The sequence below is a fragment of the Uloborus diversus genome, chromosome 4 (assembly GCF_026930045.1).
Source record: "Uloborus diversus isolate 005 chromosome 4, Udiv.v.3.1, whole genome shotgun sequence".
NCBI lineage: Eukaryota > Metazoa > Arthropoda > Arachnida > Araneae > Uloboridae > Uloborus > Uloborus diversus.
In genome coordinates this window covers 3,030,008-3,045,700 of record NC_072734.1, presented here as the reverse complement: position 1 = coordinate 3,045,700, position 15,693 = coordinate 3,030,008, and the positions used below count along the sequence as shown (strand labels likewise).

Sequence of the window (15,693 nt, the reverse complement as noted above, 5' to 3'; positions counted from 1 at the left end):
ACACAGTTCACAGGGAATAGGTTAGCGGTAGTTTTTGAACCTCGCGGTAATATACCGAAGTTAGGTGGGTGTCTCGTGAGGAAGCCCTTTCTCTATTACTGGAATTACGTTTTGAAGTCTTATGTCTGCTGTTGAAACACAAGTCAAATTGGCTAAGATGTTCAATGATGAAGAATGGCAATAACAGTAAAACCTGTCTACAACGATACTGGTGGGACCTAAAAAAATATTGTTATATAAAGGTTATAGTTATAGACAGTTTGATCATTCATGCTGCCATTTTTCTGGGACCAAAGAAAATATCGTTATATACAGGTTTATTGTTATAGACAGTATTGTTAGTAGACAGGTTTTACTGTATATAGTTTCGTACTTATCAGATATTTTCATGAAAGTTAATGAGATGAATCCTTCTCTGCTAGCGATTATCACAACTTTTCATGCTAATACCAAACTTTAAGTTTTCAAAAGAAAAATTCAGCTTTGGTCTTTATCTGTTGTTAAGAGGGAGGTGGCGTGTTTTCCTGTTTTGAATGATTTTTAAAGGGAAAATAATGTTTAACTTTCAGGAAACTGGTTCATAAAAATATGTGAACACCTTCGAGTTGACCAATCTCCCTTCTAGCACTACATCCCTGAATCTCGTGATACAATGTTGCAAGATCATGCATGGGTGGTCAAACCATTTTCTGTTTCGACAAAGCCAAACAGTTTATCGCCATCTGAATATCAGGGCTCGATAAAGTTGTTGAGAGGGAGGCCAAACACCTTTTCCGGGTCCTCTGTAGACAAATCTTAGAGAATTAAATATTCACTGTGAACAAACTTCAAGGACTCAAGCACTAACAAAATATTTGTTGAGGTGGAGAGCATCCCACATCTTAAGTAAGCAGGAAAGTGAAATAAATAAAGGAGAAAATAATAATCTTCTTTCATTTTCTTAAACAATAGATTCGAATTTAAAGAATTTTAGCCATTTAAGGGCTCTCAAAAATTGAAGACCTTAGTCCACGGCCTAGTTGACCAATTCAGTAATCAGGCCCTGCTGAACAAAAATGTTTGACTTCAGACTGCACCTAGAAATCAACCTTCCAGGTTTATTTTTACCTCCATTTTTATGTTTGTCTGGAAAACAAAAAATAGTAACTATTAGTTGAAAAAGCAATACGTACTCATCTTTCATTTGCCACAACTCATTCGTGCAAATCCAGATTTTCAATCTATGCAACCAGCAAGTCGAAGTACCGAAGCTGTCTAGATGCTGAATCTGACATTTGTATCCAGCTATAAGAAATCATTTCCAAAATATTTTAATTGCACTGGCTAAAATACTTATAACTCTCACCCCATTAATTCGGTGTTCAATTTTGAATTTTAATCGTTTTGTTCTGTTTGTTACGTTTGGGTTGTGGATTACGTGTTTTTAAAATAAAGTTAGCCCCACACCAGCTACGCCACTGATGATATTCCTAAAAATGAATTGAGCTGATTATGATACTAAGCGCCACCTCAATTAAAAACCAAATTGATTTCACTCTCAAGAACAATTAAGAACGAAGAAGACTAAAAAAAAAAAACCTTTCTGAGTTGAATAATTTTTATTTTATTTTATTTATTTATTTATTTTTTCGCATTTTGTATTGTGGTATTTCATTAACTATTAAGCAGCAAAACGCTGTGCTGAGAGCTTCCTATATTTCAGATGGTTTGGATTTTAAAAAAGTCCAAAGAGGTCGAAATTTAAATTTTGAGTACTGAAATTGCTTAGTATGAGCAATTTAGTATGTTCTGAGTCACGAAATAGCGAAAGCAGAAAAGATTTTACTCGTTGACGGGAAATTTTCTTCTTCTGTTATTTAACCCTAGTTGTTGAACATGCGTCACTTGACACAACGTTTATATTCGAGATAGACCGTGCAACGCCGTGCAATGCAGCTCGTGTTTAAATATTTGTTTTTTGTGCAGTAACGGACGTATTTCAGGAGATACGTTCTTTAGAGCTATAAATATTATTTAAATAATGTGTCTGGCAGCCTTCGAAATTAACTTAGAAGTATAGTCCATGTCAGAGTTTTCCAGACAGATCCGCAGTGCTATCCAGCTAAAACGTTAAATAAATTGTGAGTGAAGGAAGAGTTACGATATTTTAATTCAAAAAGAAAGCACATTTATGAGGGAAAAAAAATTATTGCTACACACGCAGTAAGTACAAGCAGGACGCAGCAGCCTCCCCCCCCTCCATTCTCGAAAATAAACACATTAACTAATACATTAACTAAACAGAACTCTACACATTAACTAATATTGTGTACATGACGAAGTTCATATTGTTACAAAACTACATTAATGAAATGCAACCATTGAAGCATATTTTTAGAGCTGGGATATTATACTTCAAATAAAACGATAGCGAGCAGAGGGTTTTGGCTCCCTATACTTGAGGCAATAGGCAGCATTGTGAAGGCAACGCAGATCCTAATCACAGCATAACGACGCTGCCAGGGTAGTTTTGCCCAAACCATAATTAATAATTAAAATCCTAATACGCCGTAAAGATACAACTAAAAATTAACACACTTAAATTAGGCTTAAGTGTTTACAAACTTCAAAAGTTCATTTTTTTAGCAAACTTGTTGCAGAAATTTGGTAATTCCTAATCGAATTTCAAATAGAATTTAACTTGCATAACTCAAAATAATAATGTAAGGAATGAAAACCAGACAAGAGCTCTGCAAAATATACAGAACAATGAATAAATAAGTTTAAAGGGAAAAAGCGCAAAAATATATTTAAAAAAAAGACATATTTAATGTGTCAAACCATTTTTTTTATGTATTTTCATTTTGCACGCTCCGGGGCGAAGTTCGTAATTTTTCCAGAGGGGGTTCGCGAAGGTCTGAAGTTTGGGAACCTCTGGCCTATGTTCTTCATAAAAACATGCAATGAAACTTGAATCGAACAGTTTTCCAAACTCTCTCAATACTTAATCAAACTTTGCAAGTAAGATGGATGGGGTGGGCGGAGGGAGACTGGGAGTAAATGGTTATCTGTAAAATATATTCTCACAGTTCAATAGTTCTCGTATATTTCCAGTAACTGTATTTTTTTTTTTTTTTTTTTGTACAAACAAGAAGTTTTTTCCTAGTCAGTATGATTGTACTCTTAAAATACTCGAAATAGAAAGGATTTATGGATGAATCTGTGCAAGTATATTCTCAACTATTTTAGGTAGGAAATAATTACTAGTTAATCTTTATTTAAAAAGGCCAATGCCAGAGTTTTAACAGTCAAATCTCAAATCCTTTCGAAGTTAGTAATTTAACATTATTGCGCCACGACTGCAAGCTCCGCTCGGTCGCGGAGTTTTAATTTTCCATAAAAAAGACAAAATCTTACTCATACTCTAGCAAGGAAATAATTAAATTACCTGAAAGAAACAGGACATCTAAACATGTTTTCATCCGTTTGAGCTCTTTTATAAAATAAACCTCATCTCACTAAAAGGAAAAAAAGCGACGTCCAGTGACAACTCAATTAATAAATTGACGCCAATTTGGCGAAGAAGTGAAAGGTGGCTCTTAAAAACAAGAAAGAGAAAACAATTCCTCGTAAAGGGAGAGATTGCATTCCGGGGAAAGTGGTGATTGAAAAATAGCGACAGGCTACTATGCTGGATTGCTGGAATGCTATTTCTTGACAAAAGCTTTCAGGGAGAGTTGCTCTGCCGGAACTGTCCGGCATGTTTGCGTGCTACATATTTCACTTCCATGTCCGGCGCAAACGGAAATTTGTCAAGTTTTTTTCCCCACAAGATTATATTTTATTTTAAAGTCGGTTTAGTCGGTTAGTAAATTAAATGTGAGTCAGAGGGCTACTCACGCTAATGCGTATGCAAATACAGTCAACGTTCTATAGAACGACTTCCTTTTACTGCGACCCTTCCTTTATAGCGACCGATACATGCAGTCCCATTTCCTGTTCCATTGATGCAATATTATTTTACCGTCCATTTGAGCTTTCCAAACCGAACCGTTCCTTCTAATATAACTTACAAAACTAAGTTTCAATTTTTGTATTATCCTCAGGACTAACTATTCTAAAACTAATAAACATTTTATGTTTCTAAAGGTAAAATATTTCCGTTCAAAAGAATTATCTATTGGTATAGGGTCAAAGAATTGATAAACACCGCACACAAATGGTAGACATCACAAATTATATTTTTTTGAAAAAGCCAAAGAAATGGAAAGCTTCTACAATAATTGCAGCATAAAATCTTTAAAAAGAGAAAGAAACTAACAAAAATTTTTACAAGTTATTTTGCTAGTTTCTTGATTTTGCTTAAAAACAATGCATAATTATGAGAAATTATTCATGCATTTTAAAAAATGAGTGAATAATATGCAATACGTTATAACGACTTCTCGTTGCAGCGACCAATTTTGTTTTGACGACAGGGGTTGTTATAACGAGCGTCAACTGTACGAAATTTAAATAATTCAAGGAAGCGAGTTTTCGGTGCGTGGTTCGGACATGGTTTTAGGAGTAAAACGTTAAGAATTAAAATAGTACCACTAGTGAACGAACACACCCCCGTAAAAGAAAAAATCCGACCTTTTTAAAAATTTTTGGTTTTAAAAGTTCTTCGTAGATGAATTGGAAGCAGTAACTTTGAAATAGAACATTAAAATTTCTTTCGATTATTTTGATTTTTTAAATAGTTACACATGATAACAATATAAATAATGAAATATTCGCAACTCCAGAGCTCGAATACGCTACCTTGCGGTGATTAACAATACTAAAGAAAAAGGTAAAACATTCCGTTCCACGTGTTTTCTTTGGAGAAATTTACAGGCTTCAGAGAGTTCATGATGTAATGCAATTTCAGAGGAATAGAAAAGAAAGTTTCCCACAAACACGATGAAATATTACTGTCATTCACTAAGCTTCAAGGCAAGTTATAAGTTACGGCATCTGTTTGTTTTACCTTTTTCATCCGCCATTAGACAGTGGCTGCAGCGCCCCCTATAGTTTATTGGAGTTGCGAATATTTTAGACCACGTCCCAAATCTAGTTTTTAACAATTCTTTTTAGTTTCTGGAAATAACTTGCTTTTAATTTTCATTTGCTTTTCAACATGCGGGATTTATTCTATAACTGTAACTATAGACGAGTTTTCGAGCATGGTTTTCGGAGCAAAAGTTTAAATAATAAAGTAGGCGACAAGTGAACTAACAATGCGGAAGAAAAAAAATCCATTTTTCTTTTTTTTGCTTTAAATATAAGGTTTAAATGTTTTTAGTTGTTAGCATAAAATTTACTCTTGATTTAATTTTACCGAGTAAATACAAGTTATTGCTTAACGAAGGAATACTCGAAAATATGAGCTGGATGTTTATCAGTTATTATCAAACATTCCCTACAAATGGATATGCATAAATGTAACTAGTATTTTCGAAAGTAAAATGCAGGTACCTAAATTCATAACAGACAGAGATGGATTTATAGACGTTTAAATGTTGTTTCTCAGCGTCAGTTTTCTTTCTTTTACCTTAAATTTGCAAGGACCGCGTTGAGAGATTGAGACACGTGCTTATAATTTTTTACGGGAGTGTGTGCTGTTAAACAAGCATAACATGCAAACTAAATTGATGTCGTCAATGATTTCTTCGAACTGGTTTGGTATTTTTACTTCCTTTTAACAAAAAAGGAAGTATTGTACACGCAAAAAAGTTTTCCCTCAAAAATCGTGTTTAATTTCCATTTTTCTGACCCCCGAATGAATGTTGAGTTTCTTTTTTCGACCCGACCACACGTGGATATATGCCTAGGAACCTACAGACACCCGAAATATCCATTTTGACGACCCTCGAGTTAATTACCACGAATTTCCTCGTGACGTCCGTATGTATGTATGTGCGTAGATGCGTATGCGTGTATGTATCTCGCATAACTCAAAAACGGTATGCCCTAGAAAGTTGAAATTTAGTACGTAGTCTCCTAGTGGGGTCTAGTTGTGCACCTTTTCTTTTGGTTGCATTCGGATGTTCCTAAGAGGGTCTTTTGCCCCTTTTTACGGGGAAATCATTGTTAATTTCGATGTAAGCTCAAGTGGTGTTACAATTTATCGGACACTTGGCGATAATCGCCAGTTTTTTGGTCGCTAACTTTTGTCACTAACTTGGCGACTTTTTTTTTTTTTTTCGTAAATCTGTTCCAATTTAGCCACTGTTGATGATATTTAGAGAGTAAACATTTGAATCACATTAAAATTGCTAATAATGGGGAAATGACATTAAATTGGAATAAAAGGAAGTCATGTGATGCATACATCAGTTCGTTTTGATACGATTACACCTATATGTATTGGAAAACAATAACAATAGTAAGATGGAATTCCTTGACACCAGTTACAAAGGAAAACGTCTTATACGTATTTGAGTGAGGGTTTCTCCAAAAATGATGTCAAACTTTTTTTCAACTTTACGCCCCCTCCCCCCTTTGTCATATGTTACGCAATTTTTCATAAACATATTCTTAAAAAAATGCGTGATTTCACTTTTTTTACTCCCTCCCTCCTTGTCACAAACTCTCACAATTTCATGAACCCTCTCCCCCCTGAAAGCGTGACGTCATTTGTCGACAGCCCCTAATCGTACTTTTGCTTAACTGCATAATCACCACCAATGCATTTAGAGATTTTTTAAATTCATTGTATGAATTTTGTGATCCTATTCATTCCTCATATGCTGTGTTTGTTGCTATATAACTGTATTGTTTCAATTTCAGATTTACTGAAGATTTCTGCGGTCTATTAAATCAGTCAAAATTCTGAGATCAAGATTCAGTGGACCTCATGCGTCCAGATTAAGTCTGGTAAGTAAATGGATTACTTATAAATCTGAATCATTTATAGAGTTCTGCAAAAATCAGAAAATAGCCGCTATGAAATTATTCAGAAGTTAGTTATTGTATCAAATAAATATGCATACTACTACGTAAATTGAATTTAAGCAGTAGAGAAGAAGATTCATTTCATTTTTTCCGCAACACTTCAAAAGCCATTTCTTAACAAATGGACAAAACGAGCCAAATGTCAAGATTTAGCAGTCAAGTTAAAAAAGAAAAAATTAAATTTTTCCGTAATTTTCGGTAACTGAGCTGCCCTGAAGGAAAAATTCGTCAAAATTCTGTAATAAATCCATCCATCCATCCATCCATCCATCCACTTCCACTATAATATTAAAATCTGTTCGCGTCTGTCTGTCTGTCTGTCTGAAGATCTATCTTCTATAGAACCACTGCGAATCGGAAGTCAAACGAGATACCGATCAATTCGAAATTTTCCAAAGAAAACAATAGGCCCAATCTCGTAATTGTGCGACTTTAATTAGCAGAGATATTAATTAAAACGTTAATTAACATAAAGTTATTCAGGAATTTTTATTTCTTTCCTGTTGCCATTTTGCATATGCGCGAGCAAGTAAAATTCTAATAATTGTTTTAAAAGAAATTTTTTTGGCTTCTGTCCAAATCTTAAAACAACGTTTCCATCTAGAATTTCATTTTAAATTAGTTTAAAATTGGTTGCCCTATTCGGACATAGCCTTTATTTTATCGTCTGTCCTTTTTTTATTTTTTACATTCAACGTTCTTAACTCTTTTCAGCTTATGAAAGTTGTTTCTTTAGCTATGTTTATTGGTTGTAGTGTAAGTTTATTATTCACCGACCTCATATTTTGGTACATTTAGGATGTGCGACTAATTATGTTTATTTTGTTGGACTTTTTCCCGTCACATGGGTGAGTTTTCGAATTGTAATAACTCTCTTTCTCCTTCCTGTTTCTATTTTTGAAATACAGTTTGTATCGTTAAAAGAACATGTTAAATTAAGATTGTTTGAATTTCTTTAAGTGAAACAGAGTAGAACAAAAATATTGTTTTTAAGGATTTTAACTAAAGCTTAATTCGAATCTGATGACTTGGTATTAAATTAATGCTAATTGGTATTTATTAAGTCTTGGTGCTTTAGTTTCACGTAAGCAACCAAAAAGTATGTGTCATTTTATGTAAAAAGCTGATCGTAATTGTACATACAAATGTTTCAGATATAGTCTATCAGATTTAATTCAGTTTAAAGTGAGCACAGATTATAATTGATATAATGCATGTATTTTTATCTTTTGTGCTAATTGAAAATGCGCATAACTTGCATTATTGATAACTATGATTAACTTTAAAGAGATTTTTGCCAAAAATATGCTCTACTGGTGTTTTGCAAACCTTGCATTACGCGTATTTATTTACTCCTTAGTGCTTTAGAAACTGATGTCAGAGTAATGCAAAAACATCAATTGGACATCTCTTTCGTTTTTTACGTAGCCCGTGCAACGCCGGGCACGCAGCTAGTAAATAAATAAAAACCGTCGTGTGCTCCACAGCACGAAATGGAATGATGATTTCATTTTGTCGAACGATAATCTTAACTTCTTAAATTTACTTCAGTTATTTTTATAAGTTCAAAATTAACTATTTAAGTGAAATTAAATTTATGCTTTTATGCGCCAAAGAAAAAGTACAAAAAGAAAAAAAAATAGTGAGAAAAAGAAAACTTGAATTTTTGGTATTTTAAATTCAACTTCTGTATTTCGCAATCACGAGCGTGTGTGTGTATGTAGGCGTGTGTGTCTTTGTGTAGGCGTGTGTGTGTATGTACGTACGCGTTTGTGTGTGTATGTGCGCGCTTATGTGTGCGTGCGTGTGTGTGTGTATGTAGGCGTGTGTGTCTTTGTGTAGGCGTGTGTGTGTATGTACGTACGCGTTTGTGTGTGTATGTGCGCGCTTATGTGTGCGTGCGTGTGTGTGTGTGTGCGTGCGTGTGTGCGTGTGTGTGTGCGTGCGTGTGCGTGTGTGCGTGCGTGCGTGTGTGTGTGTGCGTGCGTGTGTGCATATATGTATGCGACAGTGTGTAGGTATTCATGTGTGTAGGCATGCGTGTGTGTATGTATTCATGTGTGCGTAGGATATGGACGCAACCTGGAGACGGTGCTCGCTAGAGGAGCAGCATCGTGAGGAGCCGGTCGACGGTGGTGCTACCGAGCAAGGCGGAGGGGGGGGGGTGGAGATAAAATCATGGGAACGTCATTCAAATGAAAACAATAAGCAATTCATGATTACTCAAAAAGAAGGAAGTAAGAAAAGAGTGATTGAAGTTATTCAATCGACAACTATTGTGTATTTCAATCGTTACGAAAACAAATAATATATTTTTGTTTGCTATTTGTTTTAGTCTTTTAAAGTTTTTTTTTTTTTGCTGTTCATGCATTGTACACATTTACTAATAAATTGGGATGCAAGTCTTCCTTTTCTTTTTTGATGAAATTAAGTTATATCAGAAATTTACTTATTTATATTATTCAAAATTGTCTGCAATTTGAAATTAGCGCTTTATGCATCAACAACAAATAACAATGGGAAAATGTTTTTGGTTTTCATATTAACAAAATAAAATAAATCCCGTTTGTTAAGCTGTTCTAATAATGAGTTAAATTTTCCTCTCAGACAAACAGCACCAATACGTCAACAATAAGATTTGGCCCCCGTAGTGCTATTTTTACGAAATACTGACACATGTCATCATTTTAAGATCTCATATTATGTCTTTTTTGTGAAAAAAGTAAATTAACGCATAGCTTGAGAAAAAAATATTGCTTTTTGAAGAAAGAGCTTCGTATGAGGATCAACTTAAAGAGAGGGTTGAAACATGTACACAATATATATTTTCATACATATAATAATGAATCCACTGATCGAGTAACGCTCTGACGTCATCAACAATGAAACTCTTGACATAGAATGATAATTTATAATATTTTCTGGTAATGTTTGACATCATGGGCAATGCTTTATCCTGACATGGCTGAGCTTGATCCGGTAACTTAACTGGTTTATTGGTAAGACTTTATTTTAGTAGCATGAAGAAACAAAACAAAAAACGGTCATCAATGAACGCTATCTACTGGAATATAAAGTTAATCCACTAGTATTAGGACTAAAATTTCAACCATCAAAATATCACTAAACGTGCAATTGCTTCGTTCAAATGTAGAAGCAATTTTCACCCGTCATACCTTGACGGGCGATTTTCTAGTATAAGTAACATAAATAAAATAACATTTGATCAATTTTAATCTATTAAGTTTTAAACCATTTAAAATTTTCGAAATGTTTAGAAGGTACTGAAAGAACATGTAAGGATACGCGAGGAAATGTGAACCTGTGGATTAGATGGTCAGACATGTATAACCAAACTTCTCCGATGAACATAAATAATGTCCACACTCCTCATAATTGTCTCACATTACCTTCCGCAATGGACAGCAAACTGCGTTTTTTAACCATTTTAATTTTTCAAAATGTTTAGAAAGTACTAAAATAACATGTAAGGATACGCGAGGAAATGTGAACCTGTGGATTAGATGGTCAGACATGTATAACCAGACATCTCCGATGAACATAAATAATGCCCACACTCCTCATAATTGTCTCACATTATCTTCCGCAATGGACAGCAAACCGCAATTCCCAAAATTTCTGACCACACACTATTTCACGTTGGCATTTAGTATGACATCAAAGCAATCCGGACCGAGGTTCCAACACGTGGAAGGAAAGTCATTCCTTTGTTTAAAATTCAGCCCCCTCGGAAATGCATCGTGATTTATCGTTGGCGGTCGGGGGAGTGAGAAGGATCTAGTCCGGGATTTGAGACTCGGCCATAAACTTCCGTCCGGCAGCGTCCCGTTAGTGGAAAGTGTGATGAAGAGGCGGGATTCCGGTGTTAAACAATCGGCGGGATGAGTCCGGGCGGCAAGGAAAAGGATTTGGGAATCGAAGGGGATTGGGCTCACATTGAGCTGTGGTGGTGCTGCTGGGGAAGAGTGTACTGAGATGTGTCGCTTTTTGTCAGGAAAAATATTGTACATTTTAATAATAAAAGAGGAGCTAACTTTCGATTTGTGGCAAAAATGTTGGTATATATTTAATAAACATGAACTAGTATTGTATTAACAAGAAGTTCTGTCTAGAACTATACGAGCATACTTTCCCGTATACCCATACTACTTTCTAGTACCTGATCAATATTCTCAAAAATAGCTAAAATCGCAAATTGTTTCAAACATATTTTTTTAATACTTTAAGCTAATTTCTAGGAATAAAATATTCCTCACTCATGTAAAAAAAATTAGATGCGTAAAAAATAAAAAATAAATAAAAATAAAATTAAAAAAACGAACAAATAAAATAGCAGCACTTTTTAAACAAAGCAGCTAATACATTTTTTTCCATTAAAAAAATCTTTAACAGCTTTCAAAACGAAAAAATAACAATTAAAATTAATAAACTCATTAAAATAAAGACATCATATCAAAAAAAAAATCGTTTCTTTTTCCCCTGTTGCCAAAAATAATTTTCTAAGTGAGTTAATGCACTTACCAAAATAAATAAAAAAACAATAAAATGTCAACTTAAAGAAATAAGTTTCATTGTTAAAAAAAATAAAAATAAAAATAATAATAATAATAATAATCGTCTGCGCATAACTTTATGTAGAAACATAAATGACTTCGAGTTTATTCGCCGAAAACTAAATACCTAAATTAAAACTTTAGCGTGAAAATAAAAAAAAAGTCATATCAACAATAATTATTTCGCAGTTAAAACCATAGCGTCGGAGTCAGAGTCAATCTCATTTTGAGATAAAGGAGTCGGAGTCGAATATCCGAGAATCGGACTCAGTCATTTGTCCTCTGTGTATAAATTTTTGCCAAAGCTACGAAGTCAGGGTCGAATTCGGGGAGTCGGAGTCCGATTAATTGTCGGGCACAGGAGTAGGAGTCGGAGTCAGGTGCCCCTAAATTGTCGGAGTCTGGAGTTCGGCGTCAAGAGCTATTTCCAACAAAATTTGTTTGAAGTAAATCCGCCTTCAAGTACGGAATCTACATTGACTTTCAGTTTCCCCGTAGCCGCTAATGTTAAGGGATTTGAACTGTTCAAAATTGAACGGAAAATTGTTCAAATCAAAAAGATATTTTATATACAAGTCTTTCATCAAAAGCTTTTTCCTACAAAGTTTGTTTGAAGCAAATTCGCCTCACAGTTTGGAATTGCCTTGAATTTCCCCGTAGGCGCTAATGTTTTTTTTTTTTTTTTTGAAATGTTCAAAATGGAACAAAAAATAGTTCAAATAAAAAAGTGAAATATGGGAATGAGGTGTTCTCGCCGAGATCTTTCGAACAAAAAAAAGTTTGTGCGAATCGGACTATTCATTCAAAATTTATTAGGGGGGGGGGGGGCAGACAGACAGACTGACAGACAGACCGACAGACATTTTTCCCCATCTCAATACCCTACTTTCTAATTTTTAATTTTTCGATATTTATTTAATTATTTTATTTATTTTTGACTTTTTTTTTTGTTTTTCGCGATATTTTTAAGATGCATTAAGCCTTTTTTTCATGCTCTTTTCTTCTTTTTCTGACTTTTACTGGAAAAGTAGGCTAAAAATTCCGGAAAAAATACTCAACTCTGGTTACCAACCTCCTATTAAGATGTGCTTCTCGGATCAGAATACTCATAAAATTTAAATACATTTAAATTTTTTATGAATCACATGGGAAACATGATAAAAGATAGATAATCCCAAACTAGTGAAATTTGCTAGTCGCGAAAGCAGAATCAAGAAGACCATTCCACAAAAAAGCAGCCATTTTGTCTTGCACGTAGCAATTAATATGTTTTATTATAAAATAATAATTTTTTAAAAAATGAGTAAAATCTTTATTTAAGAAATCGCAAATACGTTTGCGATTTCTTAAGCAACAAAATTTTGTTCATTAATTTTCAAGTTATTTTTTTTTTTAAAATCAATATATTAGCTGTCACGTGCAAGGAAAAATGTCCATTTTTCCCAAGTGGAAAAATAGGAAATCCTTTTAAAAGCCTTTGTTATACGCTAAAATGAACTACATGTATTTTGTTTGTTAATAAATTAGAAACTGCCTATAGATAAAAATTTTAAATCACTGAGCTTTCTTTCTTCATTTGCCAATCGCGTTGAAAAAAGCTTAGATTGCATTCAAAATCTGCTGAAAAGGTTATAATTCGAGTTCCATAGAACTTCGAACTCGAAACAAACTCCATCAGACACAGAAAAGTACGTTCTTTCAATTGTACTAACATATTGAATGTGCGAGTATATTTTCACTACAAAATCTGAAAGAAGAAAAAAACTAACTTTTTCGAGGGCTTTAATAATTATCGTTGATGATTCAAGTCAAACGAAGGTGAGACCTAGCTAAGAACACTAGATAAAGTCTCCTTCTGAATAATAGGAATTGTTGAAATCGGTTCATACGTTTTGAAGCTATGGTGCACACATACAGTGTCTCCCAAAAGTGTTCGTACACTTTGAAATTTTGTAGTAAAACCAATATAACGTAAAACTGAATTGGAATATAAAGTCTTTTTTTTTACATCAATTCTATGTTATTCTAAATAAAACCCTGTATATTCAGTAAATTATCGCCCATTAGCCAGGGCTAAAGCAGAAATACGTGAAATACACCGCCAGCTCAGTCATTTCCAGCCGAGGACTGCAGTTTCGTGCTTATTAGCACTCATCAGCCCGGCAGAGGAAAGTGACTGAGCTAGAGATGGAAAATTTCCTAAGAAAGCCAAGAGTGCGAAACAAACTGGTAGCTAATATAGAATTAGCAGACCAGACGAGTGACCGAAGCAATGGTTCGGTTCAATCACGGATCTTCTTTTTGAAATGGGTCAAAAAACGAAGAGACAGGAAAATAATACGCCACAAAAGTCATCGTACACTCAAATATTTTCAAATAAATTCATGATTAAAATTATCATATGTCGTTTTTTTATTACTTTTGCATTGTAATGACACTGTAAAGTCATTTGCCTTTAATTTTTTGTTTATTTATTCCCTAATATTCTGCTTATTACTTTTAAATGGCAGGTATGCGTAGAAAACAACAAACACGATTCGAAATTTGATTTTTTTTCCCCTCACAGTAGCTATAAATTGGTTTGAAGTGCCTCTGAATTAGTTAATTCATTGCATTCTATGTAATAATGAACTCCTATGGCAAACGCGATGTGAGTTTTGAAAGCAACCCTCCTCCTCCCCCCTCCCCCAAACCTTTGGTTACAACACATATTGCCAATAATAATATAGCAGTTTATATTCAGATAAGGACTGTTTGGAGCAAATCGTCACCTTCCAGAAAGTAATTTTTGGCTACCTAGCAAAAAATCGTCTAAATCTTCTCAGAACTACAAAAGGTGTACACGTAAAAGTGTACTAAGGTTATCAAAAAAAAAAAAAAAAAAAAATAAATAAATAAAAATAAAAAACAAATTAAAAAAATAAATAAATAAAGCATTTGATGTAAGAATCAAAAGAGAAAAATAATTGTGTTTAATTCATTACCCTTCTCCCATTTCTAACTTTTAAACTAAGGCAAATATTATTTACCAGATGTTAAGAAGGGGAGGACTTCTATAAGCAACTTGGAAAATCAATAATTTTGATGAAAATATAGAAAAATAATTTTAAAAGGAAGTCTTCAATGGTGTAGATAAAAAGTCCATTGTAAAATAAAGTGACTTTGAAGAATTTAAAAAAATATTTATGTGCGCGATGCTATAATGTTGTATAGGTATTTCTGCAAACACGTCAACGAATAACATAGGATTAAAAACTCTTTGTTTTACTTTTGTTATTTTTAAATGTTGATTCTATTGTCATTTATAACAAATTCTAGAAATTACGTACTCTAAAAAGGATAATCAGACTGGTTTTCATATGAACAAATGCATGATAAACCAAAGATGTAAAACCTGGTGTATTTACACTAAAACATGATTTTTTTTTTTACTAAAACTGCTTTTGGGGGAAAAACTATTCTGTATGCATCGAAAGTGCCCTGAAAATTGTCTGAAGAACTAATAAAACATTATTGGTGCTTTCAAAAGTATAAACAAGCAATCAATCAAATAAAACTTTGAAAAACGATTCCTTTAATGATTTTCATGTTATTGAACAAAAACGGTACACACATTTTTTTTCTGTTTTGCTCCTCACGATGTTCATGATATACTTTTAAAAAATCAAAATTTAAAATTAATGTTTAAAAAAATGTCTGCAACGTAATCCATTTTTTTAACCGAAAAAAAAAAAACCTATTCTATTTAGACATTGAGCTCTCTATTAGCAAAAACATGGCATCAAATTTCGTCTCCATTTGCGAAGCATCCCCGGTATGGTTGAAAGAATAAATAGAATGAAAATCTCGAAGACTAAAAGAAAGAATCGAATGCAGAGGGGAGAGGCTATCTCGGCTCGTCAAAGAAGAGATCACGTAAATTTTCCTTCTCCCGTTTGAGCCCATCCGTGAAGATGCGGATGAGCAAGGGATTGTAAGAGGCAGAGCAAGGCAAACTACTATTTAGCTTAAGTGGCCCAGATATACTTCCTTTTTAGGGGAAAAAGCAGGAAAAGAAATGGTGAATAGATAATATAAAAGAACGGGGTATTCTGTTATAAATTTCAACTGGCCCGCTGCCACCCTGATTAAGTTATTTAGGTAGATAAATGTCCTGGAGTTT

The 15,693-nt window shown here is 33.8% G+C and overlaps 1 protein-coding gene across 1 annotated transcript in view; it reads left to right on the top strand.

Annotated features, from left to right (window-relative positions):
• Window positions 1-15,693, top strand: part of LOC129221572 (LIM domain only protein 3-like) — a 205,075-nt gene that overhangs the window by 61,105 nt on the left and 128,277 nt on the right. Inside the window, exon 2 of the mRNA XM_054856076.1 lies at window positions 6,793-6,879. The gene's annotated coding sequence lies outside the window, so the exon portion shown is untranslated. The remainder of the gene's footprint in view (window positions 1-6,792; window positions 6,880-15,693) is intronic.